The sequence below is a fragment of the Teleopsis dalmanni genome, chromosome 2 (genome assembly GCF_002237135.1).
Source record: "Teleopsis dalmanni isolate 2A chromosome 2, ASM223713v2, whole genome shotgun sequence".
NCBI lineage: Eukaryota > Metazoa > Arthropoda > Insecta > Diptera > Diopsidae > Teleopsis > Teleopsis dalmanni.
Window position 1 is genome coordinate 53,234,826 of NC_051847.1, and position 18,728 is coordinate 53,253,553.

Below are 18,728 nucleotides of genomic sequence, written 5' to 3' on the forward strand. Positions count from 1 at the left end.
TAGTCTAGATACTGAAGTTTTACCTCAGTGCAAGGAAATTTATATGTTGCATGTATACGATTTCTCTCCCATTGTCTTCATAGACTAATTAAAATATACTGTAGTATACTAATACTAATTAATTGCAATAAATAAATATGTAGATACATATCTCAAACATATATACATGAACATTGTATCTAATAGAAAATTGAGGAAACAGTTTAGTTGCTGGTAAGTATATTACAAATGGGGTAACTAAATAATAGTATTATAATATTATAATCACACTGTGGCATATGTACTTTAAATGGAAGAAAATTAATTTATTCTAAACTCATGTAAGTTAATATTTACAACAGAGTCAATTATTTATAGCTCTAATTATATTCATTTATATTTTATGATATTTTTAAGTACATATAATTGTATAAAATTAAATCATTTAATAATTTAGTATTTAAAAAATGTATTAAAATAAAAATTCTAAGTTTATAATAAAAGCATTTGTTATAAGCAAAAACATATACATACATATATATTTATATATATTTCGTTTGAATGAAATATTTGTGTTAACGCTCTACTCCAACTTATGACAATTTGAACCCGAAATCTTCAAAATGAAGTGTATGAACATCACTATCCGTAAAGAGGATACTATGAATAAAAGAGATTGTGGACACTTTGCAAATATCTAAGCAATTCACTATTTTACTTTATTGTCTCATGATGACTACAACGATGTCAGAAAGAGGAATTTTTAAACGTCCTATGACAAAAACAAGACACAAGAAGAGCAAAGGATAGAAGGAAGAAAATAGGACAAAGTAATACTAAAATAGTTAACAAGCAATAATAAAATAAAGTACATACTCATAAAAGAAACTGGATATACAAAACGCTTTAAGTGAAAGATTTGGCATGTCACGAGGATTAAATTAAACTATTTGTACATTCCAATTAAAGTCATAGCATTTCGTCAATGGTGAAGGCCAGAATATATAATGAAAGCATTATTTAAAACTCATGCAAAACAACTGACGTCTATGGATGGAAAGCACTACTTGATGAGTACGAGTATGACGAAACGAATCTTTTGCAAATATTTTGCACACAATTACACATAAAAATATGAAAACTGCGAAAACTATGGAAACTATGGTGTATATAATAAAGCTATCATATAAAGACAAAATGTATGTAATGAATTTTACATAATAAAATGCAGTCGTTATCCATGTATGCAGGATATAGTGCCCGATACAGAGCACTCTAAATGTCCTGTGTGTAACGTATCACTTTTGAACTAAGGAAGTAAAAGTGTGTGACACATTTTTTCACATAAACGGAAGTGGAAAAACTTCAGTAATTTTAATATTGAAAATATAATATAGTTTTTATATACATATTCTATGGGTAGAGGTAACTCCAATGGTTAACTTAATTTATAGAAAAATTTTTTTAATTTGTGATATTTTTACTATACTGTACTGTATTTTCGATTTAAAAATAAATTATATGCAATTTAAAAGATATGTACATCAACTTGGGTATAAACCAATGCATTCAATTTTTTATTTAAAAATGGATTTGTCTATAACTATGATTATAATTTTTTGGATAATGTGTGTAAGGCAATGGGAGCTAAGAACGAAAATAAAATATCCGCTCATCTCATTTATTTATTCCATTGTTAGGAAATGGATTAAAACGTTAATAACTTAGAGATTCTGTTAAGATTTCTAATAGCCAATGTGTCATCATTCCTTCTCATAATAATAATAACGACTTAAGGACATTTTTCCTTTAGCCTACCATTTGCGTCAATAGAAGTCTAGGCTTTTATAGAATTTAATTACTGCTAAATTAACTTGTCTAAATTAATTTTAGATATGTCATCTGGATATATGTAAAATTTGAAACATTAAGTAATAGGGTTCTGTTTAGTCAGAACCTAAGTCCTAAGTGCCAACAATCATCATTGTCCAAAACTATTTATTTAGATGGTGTTTATTTTTACGGTGCGTGTTCATTAGTTCATCGTCGTTGCATTATAATATTAGTTGGTTATTATATTTTTTAATAAGAGGTTTGATGCAGTTTTTAATTAAATTCGTTGAGTGTTGATTAGTCTCTTTACTAGTCACATTGACATTGAAGTTTTCCAAAAGTCAGTAATGCAGTGAAGGCAATCCTGAACTGTACATCAATTAAAAAGAGATTTCTTAATAGATATTAATAATTTGTTTTGAGTGAAACTTTATTGAATATTTCATTGGAAGGAAATTTTAAACATAAAGAAAAAAATCATAAAAGAAATATTTTACAATATGTGTTTTTGGCCCTTCTTTATTGCTCTACTTTTCTGGAACTAAAATTTTTCACCAAACTAACAAACTAAATTTTTTCAAAAATTTTTCAAATTTTTAACTATCAAAGAAAATAGTAACGAACAATGAAAAATTATTTGACTTTAATCATTAAGAAATTTTGGAAGAACTTGACATAAAGATAACCTATTCTTGAAAATTAATACTTACTTTATATGCGACCGATCGATGAAAAAATAATAAAGGTATATAGTAATACCAAAATTACACGCCCGATAAGGTATTATGCAAAGCAATCTTTTTCTTTTTTGGTTTTTATTAAAATTATTGTGATTTTCTCAGTAAGAAAAGAATTTATTTTGATGAAAGCCAATACTTTTAACATACATATGTATGTATTATATGTAAATATTCTATTATAGATATTTGTATGATTTCATTAATTAGCAGCCCTGTACGCAAAATATATAATATACATTTGTATATAAACATTTATAAACTTTTATTCATTAGTAATATGGTTTAAAGTTAAGTAAAGATGAGTAAAGATTATTTAAAAGAATTATCGATTTGAATAAGATTTGTTGATGAATACAAATAAGATATAATAAAATTTATTGGCAAAGATACTTGCTTTTTTATGTATTTCTGTGATGATTCATCTTAGAGGCATAGATGATAAATTTTGAATTTTGAAAATATTTTTGTCAAAATAGCGACTGAATAATAATGTTGATAAATATTACGAAGAATTTTAGTTTTATGGAGTACATAAATATAAACATATTCATGCATGCATATACACTGTAGGTATAGCATGAACAATGTTATAATTGAGATTCAGCACCTATGGCTGATTCCCAATGATGCGAAATTATTTTTATATAACGGATATATACGTCAAAAATGATATTGTCCTATATTTCGTATTAATTTTTTAGCAAAATGTTTCTATGCTACTGAAAATTTGATTTACCAGAGTACACCTGCAAATAAATAAACATGAAAATTCAGGACGGAATGCTGGTCTGTTTTGTGCACGCCTAGTCTTGCACGCCTTATCACGATTCATCGAGTAAATTTACTCTTTGTACACAAATTTTATGTTAAATTAAATCACGCACGCCCACTCAAAGGCAATTAAGGTTGAAAGCTGCATGTGCATTATGCTCCATATGCAGGTGAAGAGTAAAATTAGTTTATGCAATAAATTCGTTGAATTCATCACATATACATCATAGGTATATACAAAACGAGTTAAGTCCATGAAAATAAATGGGTTTTCAAAAGCTCATGCAACTAAATATCAAACATTATTCATTGCATATTTTCAAATTTATACTCAAATGCACCGCATTTAATTGGAATTAAATTATCATATAAAATGATTAAAACTGACAAATTATTATTAAATTATTCCAAAATATAAAATCCATTTAGATAATATTTATTACAGTTGGCCTTAATTGTGCACAGAAAACAAGAATTTAGATTCTTTAGATTTAAAGATATTAAATAGTTTGTGTTTTTTTTTTTTAATTTGTTTTTGTTAAATGATTTTAAATTTAATTTATAGGCGCTACCATTACTAAAACTAGTATTCCATTTTTTTCACAACTATTACTCAGAACCCATTTTATTTCATTTAAGAACATCTAAAAACCTTATAAAAGCAAAACCACAAACAAGAAAAATCTTTGCAGAAGTGAAGAGAAGAGCAGTAAAAACTACTAACAAAATATTGCTGCAGCTACATTTACCAGTTCGTAAAGGAATACGTACAAAAGTCTGAGTAAAATTCAAGAATATTTTATTCAAAAACCCATTGGGAGTTATGTTAGCTATATTCATAATGGCTTTGCCGCTGATGCAGATGATGATGAAGATGATGAAGATGGGGTATGTTTAAGCATGTGAATGCTGCTGATGAGGGGGATGATGGTGACTGACTATGATGATGATGGCGATGACCTAAATTGCAGATCGCATACTCGAGTGAGACTGCAATGTACTAAAGTATCAGCAACATTGCAAATGCAAACAAAAAGGTATGAACACGGGGACAAATAAATGCATTCAAAAGAAACTGCAGCAGAAAAGTATATATGAACTGTTTTTGAATCCCAAAAATGCAATTTTACTTAAGCATACATCATTAAAAACTGCATAATTAAATAAAGGTCATTGGAATCGTAAATAGTGGTTATTTAAAATATTTATAAAATTAGTTAAAATGTTTTTATATACACATTTTATACAAGTATAATATATTCATATATATATTAGATTTCTCACGACAGAGTGTTATTATTGTTACTTCTAATATATTAAAATTTTTTACACCAAAATATTTGCAAATAAAATTTATATTATTAATTTTTGGATTTATTGGTGTTAAAATCGGGGATAGAAAAAAATTTTGGAAAGATAAACCACTATGTAATATAGTTTCTAATTGGTTATGAATACTTTCGAAACATCTCTATACAGGATGAGAAAATAGAGCAATCGAGCTGATAATATTGCGGATCCAATGCGAAAGATGTTAAGCACACTTTCTTCAACAGCGAAAGGTAACGAACAAAAAGAAGAATTAGCACACAGATTGCCGAATTTATTATTGGAAAGATGAAAACATGACCAAAAATCTGTAACAAAATCACATAACATAGTTCAACGAAAATGTGCTCCAAAGGAAAAAGCAGGTTTTTGACACAGAAACAAACAAAAAACAATATAGAGGTCCTATCTTGAAGTCATGTTTCAATAATCTTAAGGTTGTATAGACTAAGTGAACATATATTACTTTTTTTAATGCGTGCAAATGAAACATACCATTACTGAGGCGACAGTTGAGTATGCGTTAGGAAACGCAGGTGGTAGGAGGTGCATATACAACCTCCTCCTCACAAACAAAAAATGAATGGTTTGCAACAAAAAATATTCTACCAAATCTACGAACAATGCTTTTAAATACAAACATGAATATGTTCATCAGGTTCTACTGTCAAAATTATTTTTATTAGATTTTTTCATCGGCCGACTATAGATGTTTGTGATAATGTAGAGAAACAAAAGCACCGCTTTACAATCCAACATCTTGGCTAAAATTTAAGAATTACGAATTGAATTGATTGACATTCTACCTTATTTACTAGATCAATCCATTAGTGACGACTTGTTGTTTCCAAAGTTGAAAAGTTTAATTTGGAGGTCAATACTTCTATTAATCAGATGAAAAGCTAATATCTGCTTTAATAAATATTTTAAAGACCTAACGCTATATACGATTTATATAGATAAAACATGTTAGTCAATCTAGCTTATTTACTAGATCAATCCATTAGTGACGGCTTGTTGTTTCCAAAGTTGAAAAGTTTAATTTGGAGGTTAATACTTCTATTAATCAGATGAAAAGCCAATATCTACTTTAATAAACATTTTAAAGACCTAACGCTATATTCGATATAGATAGATGCAACATGTTAGTCAATCTACCTTATTTACTAGATCAATCCATTAGTAACTGCTCGTTGTTTCCAAATTTTAAAAGTGTGATTTGGAGGTCAATACTTCTATTAATCAAATGAAAAGCTAATATTCGCTTTAATAAATATTTTAAAGACCTTAACGCTATATACGATGTAGATAGATTAAAAATTTTAGTTAATCGATATGAAATGTATGTGAAGTTAAGCGATAATTATGTCGAAAAAAAATAAAAAATTAATAACCGCTCTTTTCTATGCTGGGCGTAAAACTTTCCGAATACTCGTCGCTTCGTTCAAGCGTAGAGAGCTTACAGTAAGATTTTGTTTTTACTAAAAATCTGGAATAAAACTAAAATGAATAAAATTTTTTTTAGAATATTGCATGCCAATGGCATATGCACATGCGGAACTTATTATAAAGTGCATTGGCCTTAAAAACTGATGTGCATTACCATGACGAATAAGTAAATTCCTTTAAAAAGAAATTTATAATTAAAATTGAATTAGAGAAAACATTCAAATATCAATTAATTTAGTCGTAATTAATCGTAATCACGTATAACCTAAACTAATTCAATTTAATTGTATTGTTACATTTTTTTATATAGTATATAAAAAAAAGTAATTTTTGATTATAAAATAAATATAATTTACTTATTAATATCGTAGATTTAAAAATTAAATTTAATTATCAAATTTGCATTAAATATGAAATCAATATTCGATTCACTGCAGACAAATTTAATATTCCTAACTCAAGAGTTAAGTAAATTTGCACATTATTTTTAACTTTCCAATCTGTTGATAAAGTACTTCAAATTAATTTAATAAGCAAAATATTCATTTGAAAAATATTGATTTTTTAGGGGTCCATAATTTAAAAAAATAAAGAACTTTACTACTTTAACTAATTTCTCTTCTTGTAAAACTCAGCATAAACGTCGAGTGATATACATATTTATATACAAATACGTCATGAACAAAATATTTTGGTTTTCGGGATATCATATTTTTTTGTATCTGAATAATTATTGCAAAACGTACACATAATTTACGCTTGTTTTTATTATTTCTATTAGCGTTTATTGACATGTTAATTAATAATCATATATGAACCGTAATTTTTTTCTTTCAGAGTTGTAAAAAAACAGCATTAAGTCTGGTTGAAACAAACTTTTAAAATATGTAAAATGCTCTTTTTTGACATATGTCTTTTGTTGTGTTGAGTAAAATATGATATATAAAAATTCCTAACAAATATAAAACAAATTCTAACACTAAAAATTAATTAATTTAAATACCATAGAAGCAAACAAGATGAATATTAAAAGAGCAATAGTAAGCATTTTTATCTTATATATATTTAAATTAATTTATTTATTTATGTATTTGAATTTATTAGTAAATGATATTCTTATAAGACTGGAAATATTCTTAAAAATATTTCCAGTGAACTTTCATAATGAACGGATTTTTGAATTTGGCTGCACTAAAACTTAAGACGTAAACATTTTTGCGAATAAAACCTAACTCTGAAGATTTTAAGAGCCTTCTTATTTGCTATTCTGAAAGAAACAATTACTGATATTATCTTAGCTACGTATAAGATGACGTATTAAGATGCAATCAATAAGTAAACGGAATTTGTAATTTGAAAGGTTCGTGCCATTAGTTATTTAAAAGTTTTTGTTTCGTGAAGTTAGTAACAGTACATTTCACCACTATACCAAATATTAGTATAAGCAATTTATTTATAACAGTTTACTGCATCAATCTATTTCAGTATAAATTTATTGAATAGTATAATGACTATTTATCATTGAATACTTGAATAGTCAATTTAGTGTATTGACTACATGAAAATACCAAAAAGGGTTAAGATGCTGTATTATAAAAACATAGACTTATAAGCGATTCAAAACGTATACAGAGGGTTGGGTGATAGTCGATTACTTTCTTCATTCTAAACGATATTCGATATCTTCAAGCGGCAAGAATATTGTATAGGTGAAAGAAATAAATTGTAAGCCTAATATCTCTCTCGAATCTGTTCTTTTAACGAATATTAAAAAATCAAAAAATATGTTCGTCAATTTTACTACGTGTAAAATTGTTTTTTCCCGAATCCAAATCCGAATTTTCGTTTTGTATCCAGTTTGACATAATTGAATCTATAAAGCATAATTAATGAAAAGAGTAGAGAACCATACTGGAGCAAAGCGGCAATAAAAGGTATATTTTGGAAGCTAGAAACAAAATCCAGTCTGACAAATGCGTAAGAGTTAGTAATTCTTTAGCAAAGTCCAAATTAAAACCTTTTCAATATATTTTACAATTATTCGCTTCATAAAAATCTTACCCGAGTTCATTAAGCATTTGAATTTGTTGAGACTTCATTTATTAGTACAGCTTAATTACAAGTCAATCTAACTAATGCACTTTACTACATATGTATATACGTTCCTAAATGTTTTTCAGCTGTTTTAATACAGCAGTTAAGACAAAAATAATTTTTCTTTATTTGTTTTAATTAGATGAAGGTCACAATTAATATAGAAATTAATTCAGGTGCTACATACTAAAAGTAATACTATTTTGATATTATACTTTTAGGTATAGCTTAATTTTAAGACTCATATCTTCAGGTATTAGAAATTAAATAAATTTATAAAAAAAAAAGTGGATGGAAATATATCAATAAAAGTATTAAAAAAAATTAAATGCTCTTGATTTAAATTTTTGATATTCGCATAAACCAAATCACATATAAATATTTGTTGAATAATAAAACAATAGCCATGTAAGCGTAAATACTTAGGTTTAATCTTTGACAGAAAATACACTTGGCAAGAGAATGCAAGGGTCAAAAAATTAGCTTATAATTTAACTCTTTAACTCTTAATGATCTGAAACCATTAATACAAGGAAAGATGATTGTGAAAAAAAAAATTTTGCTTTATAAGCACAATTCTGCTCCATCGACAATTATTAAACTTCCAAATTATCAAAATGTTGTATTGAGACGTATACTAAAAGTTCCATCGGAAATCAAATATAAAGATATACACTTGAGAGTGTCTTTCAAAGACAAATTTTTTGATTCTATGGATGCTCACACTAATTCAGAATTCCACTCTCTTAAATCAATTGCTCTATATATTCCGTCAGAAAAATATGCTGGGTTTCAAACTATACTTCTCTAAACTCATCTAAATGTGATTATTGGAATTCAACGGAGCTCTTGTTACAGTGGATCACCCAAGTAGTACCAAACACTATCAAGTTTAAGTGCTTTAGACATTAACTCGCGTTCCATCTAACAAAGAAGAAGATATACGCTTAAATAATATTTTTCTGTTAGTTGGCATCACTGTACGTACTATATTATCATACGATTTTTAAGCGCAATCTTTTATCCAATATATTAAGATTATTTGTTCTTGCAATTGAACTCTTCGTAAGTGCACTGCGTAATTTATTTATTTTCTGTGTATGTTATTTAAAAAATATTATTCATTTATTTATAAAATTAAAATCAAAAATTTCTAATTTAGAATAAAACGATGAAAAAACAATTTTCACGTTTATAAAAATATGAATACCAGAGGTATAAAGATTTAAATTCTTTCAGTATTTTAATATATTCAATTACATATTTCAATTACAATTACATCATTACAATTTTAAAAATTGAAATACCGGAACTAATTTCTTCTATTTATATTAGTATATTTGGGTATTTGATTCAATAGCCATCATATACTCAAACACTCCATAATGCAATTACTTTTAAATACAGGTACTTTTAAATTTTCAAAATATGTTAACGGACGTGTGCGAGTGCGAGTAAATTGAAATAAAGTAAATTGAAATTTCTTAGGGATTTTTTGCACTGCACTTATGTAAATATTTATTTATTTATTTATTGCACTTATTTATTACTTTTGGTTAAAAGTTCTCAAATTTATTTATTCAACATCAAAATGTTCACAATGGTAACACCTAATTTACCTAATTTATATCTAATTTACCCTACTCGAAATTCTAGTAAATACCAACATTCGCTGCTATGCCGACATAATTTACTATTTCCCTTAATTTACTATCAATTTACTCGAACTCACACACGGTCTAAATGTTCTCAAATTTCTAGATAAATATCAAAAATGTCAAAATCACAAATGTATATTATCTTATTTCCAATATTTTTAAAATTTATAAGATAAAATTACTCAAATATATATTAAATACAAATGTCAATAATTGTGTTTGGTAATTATATTATTCGTTACCTGTTATTTGGACTTGATATTTATACTCGATATTATTACTTGTAATAAAATTACATGTGTTAAAATTTATGTATAAAAAAAATTCAAATAGGAAGAAGTTTAAAACTAAGACATTTGGTCCATAAAATTAAGTACTCTGAATTCAAAAGATTTAACTTCAATTCAAAAGAGTTTTTACAGAAAACACCACTTATGTTAATTGCAACTAAAAACAAAAGTGTATTGTAATAAAATCTTTTACTAAGCTTATTTTTACAGGATCTAATTAGCTTTAAAGTTGGGAAGTACAAAATGTCACTCACTGTTTTCACGGAATGCATAGTTTTTATGCCTAATTTGTAATTTGTATACGAAGTTGTATCTTTTGTGGAATTTAAATAGATTCATACGCATATGAACTCATGAGTTTAATTGTGCAGCAGATACGACGACTTACAAAAATTTACTAAATAAGATATTTTTTAATGTAAAATTCTATGTATTGTTTTAAGGACTTTAAGAACTCAAAATACAAAGTTTTTCATATCAAAGCAAAACAAGAAAACAATTTTCTGAAAATAATGTTTAACAAATATAAATGTCTTCAGTTTTAGTATTTAAAGTAAACAGTGCATAGTAATTATCTTTTACGGAATGGGGGCAACTAAAACCATTCTCCATTTCCACTAGTAGTAGTGCTTTTTCTATTGTTGTTTGGAGTTGAGTTGCTCAGCCATCGCACGCCATAAGCACGCAAAGTAGCGCTGGGAGAACCAACAAAGTCAACAATTTGCGCTTTTCAGAAATTTCCGCTTAAAGTAATTGCACTTAGAGAAATACTGAATAAGAAAGGCACAAAGCCGGAATTGAAAGATGTGTTTTCAAAATAGCTTCACTGGAAGGCACAGGTACAACTTTTTACAGAAGTCACAGTTTATTATTGTTTTATTTGCTTTTGTTTCGGAACAGAGTTGTTCTCACTTAAACTAAAAGCCATTCAACCACCGGAATGATGTGGAGCATTTTGCATGCTGAACAAATATTGACATTTCAAGCTTATTCTGCTTATATAGAATAAAATTGCTTCGGTTTGCAAAAAAACTGAAAATATTAAATTTTATAAAACAAAAAATTTACAATATATTTTCAATTTTCTATAACATTTCAAAACATTATACGTATAAACATATTCAAAGATTTTGTATCATTTCAACCAGATAGCAGTATCTGCTATCTCTCTACAATTCCGTGTACTCTATTTATTAGAAATGTTCTCTTTTCTTTGATTCATTTGACTTGAAAAAAACTTATATAGTCTTTATGCAGCTCACATTGCTTTTAATACTCAAATTTTTTTTGTCCTATTTTATTTAAATAATAAAAAATATTTTCTACTTTTAATTTTGGTTAATTAAAAACTTCGTTCTCAGTTTTTTAGTTCTTAAATACTACTGTCACCTAAGTAATGTCAATCCACTGGGGCCTTTGTGAAGCTGACCTGAATAAGTACATCTAATTTTTTCTGACATTAAAATATAAAAAATGTTTTTATTTCTTATGATTATAATAAGACAAGACTTACACAAAGAAAATGCAGTTAAAAAATTGTATTTTATATAAAGTAAGACGTCAACCAATTTCAGTTGATATTAATTTTTTTAAAAAACTTAGCAAAAATTTAAAAAGACAACTTGAATTATTGTTCAGTTAAAATAAATTGTATTTAAAATTTTCTTTTAAAACTGATAAAAAACAATTTCTGCTATCATTTGTTAACCAAATTACCATACACTTGCTGAACAGATAACTTCATTCATAATATGTAGCATCGATCGGAATTGCGGGCGCTGCACATTTTTCCGATGAAATCGATCTTTCTATTTGTTTATAGTTTTTTTTCATAATTTACTTTCAAAACTGTTAATGCAACATAATATCAAATGAAATGAGAAAAGTCAAAAACATGTAATTGCTGACAATATTTTTTTATGTCTTAAATTAGTCTGAGCCGACGAGTAGACAGTACAGAGCAGACTGCTCCGCACAGACAAGGTTAAAACTAGGCGAAACTCATAAGGAATGACACAATTATTTTATAGTAACAAAACACATTTGGAATATTTAATGCGATACCGAATATTATAACGGAAAAGCTACACAGTCTGCTTCCGATAGTGTTGAGCTGTGGTCTGTTCCGATTCCTTGGACATGATGATTTAGTAATAGGTATTAGTAGAATCAGCTATTTTATGCAACTATTTTCATTACGACAAGTAGACGAGTTTATTCATTTCGGGTATTTTTCATACAAAAATTTTCAACATCAATAACATTTGCCCGATATCTCGAAAACTAAGCTTTATTAAAAATAGATTAGTGGAAAAAGTTACTCTAAATTGCTGTCTCACTACTATAATCGTGCTAGAGCTCTAAACATATATGTTACGATTAGAGTGGCAAGAGGCGGTCATTGCTAAAACACTCAAAAAGGATGACAAGAACAAATGCTAAAAGTAGAAAGAAATAAATCTCGCTGCTGCCAGCATAAATCTAAATCTTTGATAAAGCTTATTCGTGAAAAAAAGAGCTGATTTCTGACTTCTATAATCATCTGTATAATATATACACAAATTACAAAATATTACAAAGCGATCTATAGATTTCGTTTCGGATCTATATTTCATCTTTGTCAACTTCGAAAACATGTTTGATACAACATATAGGAATAAATCGGATGCTACAGCATTAATGAAATGGCCTCGAATATGCATAGAGTTCCTTTTGATTAGGTTTCTATATATCGTTATACAAACAAGAAAAAATAACAGCAACCAATAGTGGGCTTAAACACAAATATATTAAAAAATATATTAAAATTAATAGAATCTTAAGTGAATAATAATACCTGCCAACTCAAATATATGGGGAGAATTGGAATGTTAATTCTGATAACGTATAAAGAAAGCGAACACAAACATAAACCAATCTTTAAAAATATATGTTATGATCACAGTGCTTCACTCTATTCGATCCAACCTTTATGATCTTTATGATCTACAAGAAAAAAGGATGAACAAAATGGATCTTTTGTATCTAGGCTAAGATTATTTCTTTTTGTTTTATTTGAATTTATCTTATATATGCAAATAAATTTGTTAGCAAATTTAATATTTGATAAAAGCTTTTAAAATCCATTGAACTTAAAATATATAGATTTAACAAAGGGATTAAAGTTAATATGACAGTTCAATTTGATTCAATTTGATATGGAAGTTCTATATGGAAATGATGTCTTTAAATGTTTCGTCGAGTAATTCTGCTAGGAATAGGAATAGGAAATAACAGGGTACTAGCTCCCATTTGAGCAGAGCACTGCGACCATGATTGATCTTTTGTGCTACAACAGACCCTAACTGAACAAAAGACATTCCGCCTTTCGAATGAAGATCAAAATGTCGGTTGTTGAGGACTTCCTAATGTCGGAAGGTGAAAGCAATTCCCGACCCAGTGATTTCCTCCTGGCCCAGATCAAAGCTGGGCAGTCACATAGAATGTGGCTGGTTGTCTCCTCTGCCTCTAAGCAGAGTCTACAATCTATCTCTTCAGATAGGCCCATTTTGTTGAGATGGTAACGTAGCCCATGGTGACCCGTTAGATATCCCACTAGCAACCTCAACTCTGTTCTGCTGAAGGAGGATATCTTATTGTAACTATAAGGGAGAACCAGCTCTTTAGCCTGACGGTTACCTCGACTGTCGCGCCAGTAGCGACTTCTCTCGGTTGAGATCCAATCATTGATTAGAGACCTAGTTGTAATTCTGCTAAATGTGGGTAGAAGTAATTACTCACGTCAAGTCTTTCAATCTATACTTTTACATATGATATGTGAATGAGAAAAAGGAAAGAATAAGTGTAACTTATGCTTATTGCATAATTTGAGTTACAAAGACAAGTTTAAGATTGTTTAGAGAACTCATTCTATAAGTGTATAATTGGTAAACTACATACATGGGTACAAAACAATATATTCATCTAAAGATTAATTAACTAAAACCATACTGTGGATATGAACTCCAATAACCAATTAACTTCTGTTAACCAATAATACAGATAATTGTTAAGTAGCTTTGTTTGAAGGGTCCTGTTTAATACAATACATATATGTGATATTAGTTAAATATTTGATATTGGGGAAAAATGGAACATGGTAAAATTAATTTACATGTCAACATAAAAAACTGATATTAATAATTCCTTTAGATTTTTAACATTTTTGCGGCTGAATATTAGAACTGTGTTTAACCCTATCACAGTAAAAATGCAAGGTAAAATAATTCAACAGGAACATTTATTCATCATTTTATTGAATTGTTGATATAAAGTTTAAAGCTAACTATTATTCAATAAAACTTATATTCTCTAAATTTAAGATACACTGTATTTGTAAATCGATCCCTCTACTGAATTATTTACATTATAAATATTTTATCCAAGATCATTAACTTTTATGGTTTTTAATTACGAATAGAGTAGCAATTATAGCTATAGAAATTACAATTAATTTGTTTATAGACAGATAAAAATAAAAACCTGAAAAAATCATTATCAATAGTGCACTACGTATAACAATGTTCTTCAACTTTCTAAATGTTTATTTATGTTAGATTTGAAATACCCTCTCTGAAAATGTTTACGATATGTGGTAGAAATCACATACTGAGTTTTTATATTTGTTTTAGTATTTTTGTATTTGTTTAAGTACAATTATTTGCTTTCACACTCGATTGATTTATTTATTTTTACATATTTAGTTTGCCGTTTAAAAACTGATGAATCTCATTAACAATTTCTAATTAACTATTTTCAGTAGAACTTAAATAAATTTTATATAATAAAATGTGTTATAAATAATAAATAAATACTTTCAAAAAATATTGTAAATTTCATAAGCTTTTATACTGTTGCTTACCTTCACCAAAGTAATGAAAAGTTATTAGATGTTCTATATCTGAAATTTAAATTAAAAATTCAGCATAAATTAAATTTTCTACTGTATTGTAATTTTTATAATGTTATTGTAAATCATAATATTTCATAATAAGCGTAATTTACTGACGACAGTTTTATGGACTGTCCAGACTTCCTATCAACAATATGGACTTAATTTATAGTGACTTTTTTATTGTAATAAGCCATGAAAATCTTTTGCATACAAAGAGCTAGCAGACAACAAGAAAATCTAAGACCGTTATATACTCAAAGTAAAATATACAAATGCCCTATAGCACAAGCCTTTTGTGTAATATATAACTCACATTAGGGAACATTATTCACAAGAGTTCATAAATGCAAAATTGTTTTAGGTCCGTCATGAACACATCCAGACTATATTGTTGGGGGTTGTGAGTGAATCATTCGTTAACCATCATTAATGCAGTATAGTGCAAACTTTTTGTGTAAGAAAAGAAACTTCTTAAAATATAATGGGAATATATTTGTTGAGATTTGGTTAAGCACCAATAAAAGAAAAAAAGATAAGTATCCTAGGTCCATAACCTAAGAATCCTAGGAAATTTGACACTCGTGAGCAACTGAATATGATATCGCACTTAATTGTAGCAAATATTTTTTTTTGCTTACAAATACTAAACGGCATTTGCTTAGTTAGTAAATTGGGTTATAAGGAATGAAATAGTAAGAGAATTATATAGAAAACTTTGATTTAGTTTTGCGATATCAGTGAAACGAAGTCGCAGAACAATTGATCTGGATTATTGTGCGATGTCAGAAAACTAAATAGATTGGGGCTTTGATAAGAGGTATATAAATCTCTTACGTAGATCGAAAATATCTCTTTACATATAAAATCTTTTAGATCCTGTTCTATCTTCACTGAAATCATTCTATCATTAAAGTAATTTCCTATTATAGTTTCCAATCTTTTCAAATGATTTTACAAAATAAAATAATCACTAAAACAAAAAGAATGTCTAAGTATCCTATTTGCTTATAGTATTACAAGCTATGTAATCACATGATGTGGATAAGATGATTTACTGCTCGAGTATTTTATTTATAATATTTTCTGGTAAGTTTAAAAATCTAACTATTCACGAAAATAAGAAAAATGTCTGAGAGTCTGACATTTACTTATAGTAGTTCCAGCAATTAAATATGAAAATACAGACCTCGTATAGTAAATTATAGAATGAGTTTATTTTTCTTACAAAAAATATAGTAGAAATAGTGGAACTAGGAATAAAAGACGTTTAACCTTCTACCTCATTAATTTAAATGTTATAAAAAATTTTACCTACTTTACTTTTATATTGGCTTTAATATACAGTTAAGAATTTTGTGCATAAATTGTGGCATAAAAAAATATTTTTTCTTGTTATGCGATATAATGCATTTCATTTCAAATAAAACAATTTCGTACCTTTATCATACTTTATTTGCAAATACATAATTCCGTGCAATTGGAACACTTTGCATAACGCAAATACCCTGTGGCATTGTTGCATGACTACACAAACTGCAATCGTATTAAGGCTTAACATACCAACAAACCCACAGAACAACTGTCTTCAGGAAAATATTATTTTTCATTTGACTTTTACTACTGCATTTCAATTCTCTACTCATATTTTTGCGTACCGATCCAAAGCAACGAGAGTCACACATTCCGTTATGGGCATGGCCCATTCAATCTGTACGTCATGTCATATTTGGTATATAAATTTCACCTAAGACTCTTTATTTTACCATAGCACTACTATTGATTGACATGAGTTGGAAAAATAAAGGAAAAATATTTTTTTTAAAAATAAATAAATACCACATTGTAAAAATTGTTTTCAAAAAAATATTCGTTTACAAGGTTATGAACTTTTAGGGTTTTAATATATTTTTTTATATGCCACTACCACTATTTAAAAAAACAGTCATAAAATTAACATAATCGTATATATAAAAAATGTATAATTATATTAATTGTTCTGGTTATTGAAATCTTAATATTCAATTATAAATTTTGAATTGAAATCTTATCATTGTCTAAAGTATTTTATATCTTACAATTATAAAATTTATTATCTTGCTAAAGATAACATAACAGATAAAATCAGAATTTATAGACCCTGCACATACTAGTTCTCGTTAACATTAAGAAAAATAAAAAGTTCAAACAATTATATAAATATTTTTTAATTTTTTACTTGTATTTTAATATTAACTAGCTTAAGTTCAAATAAAGGTTCTGTAAGCATCCACATTAAGATCATAATAAGCCTTCCTTTGTTAATACCAGCCAAAATAAATACTGGTTATGTAAAAATGTTAAAACAATTTTTTTTTTTTGTAAATATAAATCACACTACTAATATATAGTTTTTTTTAAAAATAGATTTTTAGGTTTTCTCAACTACAATACCAACATTATAAGATGTTGTCTAAGGCAGGACTGTCCAAAGCACGGTTTTTAATCTACTACAATTGTGCAAATTTTCTTTTGGTGTACTGGTAAAACTACATAATTTTATTTTTATGGTATACCAAATAAATTAATTAAAATTGATAATTAATAAAATTAAATTTAACATTATAACGGTATTTTTATTTTTATCAAAAACAACTATTATATAAAGGTATGTATTGGTTTTTGCGAACCTCCAATCTGTACACTGATTTGTATTGGCCCGCGATCGTATCTGGTCTGGACAGCCCTGGTCTAAGGTACTGTATTCAATTTTTATGCTTTTTTGTAGAACGATTACATTTTAGCCTTAAAATATGAGATTTGTTTCGAATTCCTATAGACTTCTTTTAGGGTTCAAATATTTATATGCTTTTCTCATGCAACAGTTTAACTTTAACTTTATAATAGATGTTCTATTCCTTTACTTAAAATCACTTAACATGGAGAATTTACTTCATTTATCCAATTTATTTTTCATTTCTCCAATTATATTCCAGCACCAACGAAAGTTTGCGCTTGTGGTTGCTTTTGGCAATTTTTACCTATTTCTCTTAGCCCAGTTGACTGCCGGTAATTTCTTCCTTTCGCCGCTTTGATTGCTAATATTTAGAGATATATGCATATCTCATTATTTCTTACATATTAATACAAAAACAGTACAAAACAAAATTCAAAAACATCCACACGTATTTTTTTTAGACAATATAAAATGCAAAACCAGCTGCAAGTGCTTGTCAACTAGTGACTCCGGCAAATTCTCAAAATCCGCTGTCCGGAAAGAACATCTAACATCGAATTATGGAATACAACAAACCAACCCCAAGTTACAAAGGAGATAACAAAATGCAAATGGTACGGGATCGAGCAGATACTTTGACACCGTATAATATAATAAGGCAAGCACCTCGAACCCACAAAGTAGTCGGTGACCCGGTGCACCAGCAGAAACAAAGCGGAGAACAATTGAAAAAGAATTAAAAGATGCAGGATTTAAATTGATGGTGGAGGCCCTATGCTCCTGAAATTCAGGAAATCAGTAATAATAGTAGTCGCGAACATTTTTCACAATTGCATCGCTGATGTCATCAGGCTTGACCTACACAAAAATTAACCAGAATTCAAGTTATGCGAAAGTATCCCTTAAAAACTAATAACTGTGGCAATATTTTTTTTCTTG

General features: G+C 27.7%; 1 protein-coding gene across 6 annotated transcripts in view; it reads right to left on the bottom strand.

The window, feature by feature from the left end:
- The window catches only part of LOC119677891 (dystrobrevin beta), a 44,148-nt gene that overhangs the window by 11,653 nt on the left and 13,767 nt on the right, over window positions 1-18,728 (bottom strand). For all 6 annotated transcript variants that reach the window (XM_038089458.1, XM_038089455.1, XM_038089457.1 and 3 more), the window contains exon 2: window positions 15,044-15,082. The gene's annotated coding sequence lies outside the window, so the exon portion shown is untranslated. The remainder of the gene's footprint in view (window positions 1-15,043; window positions 15,083-18,728) is intronic.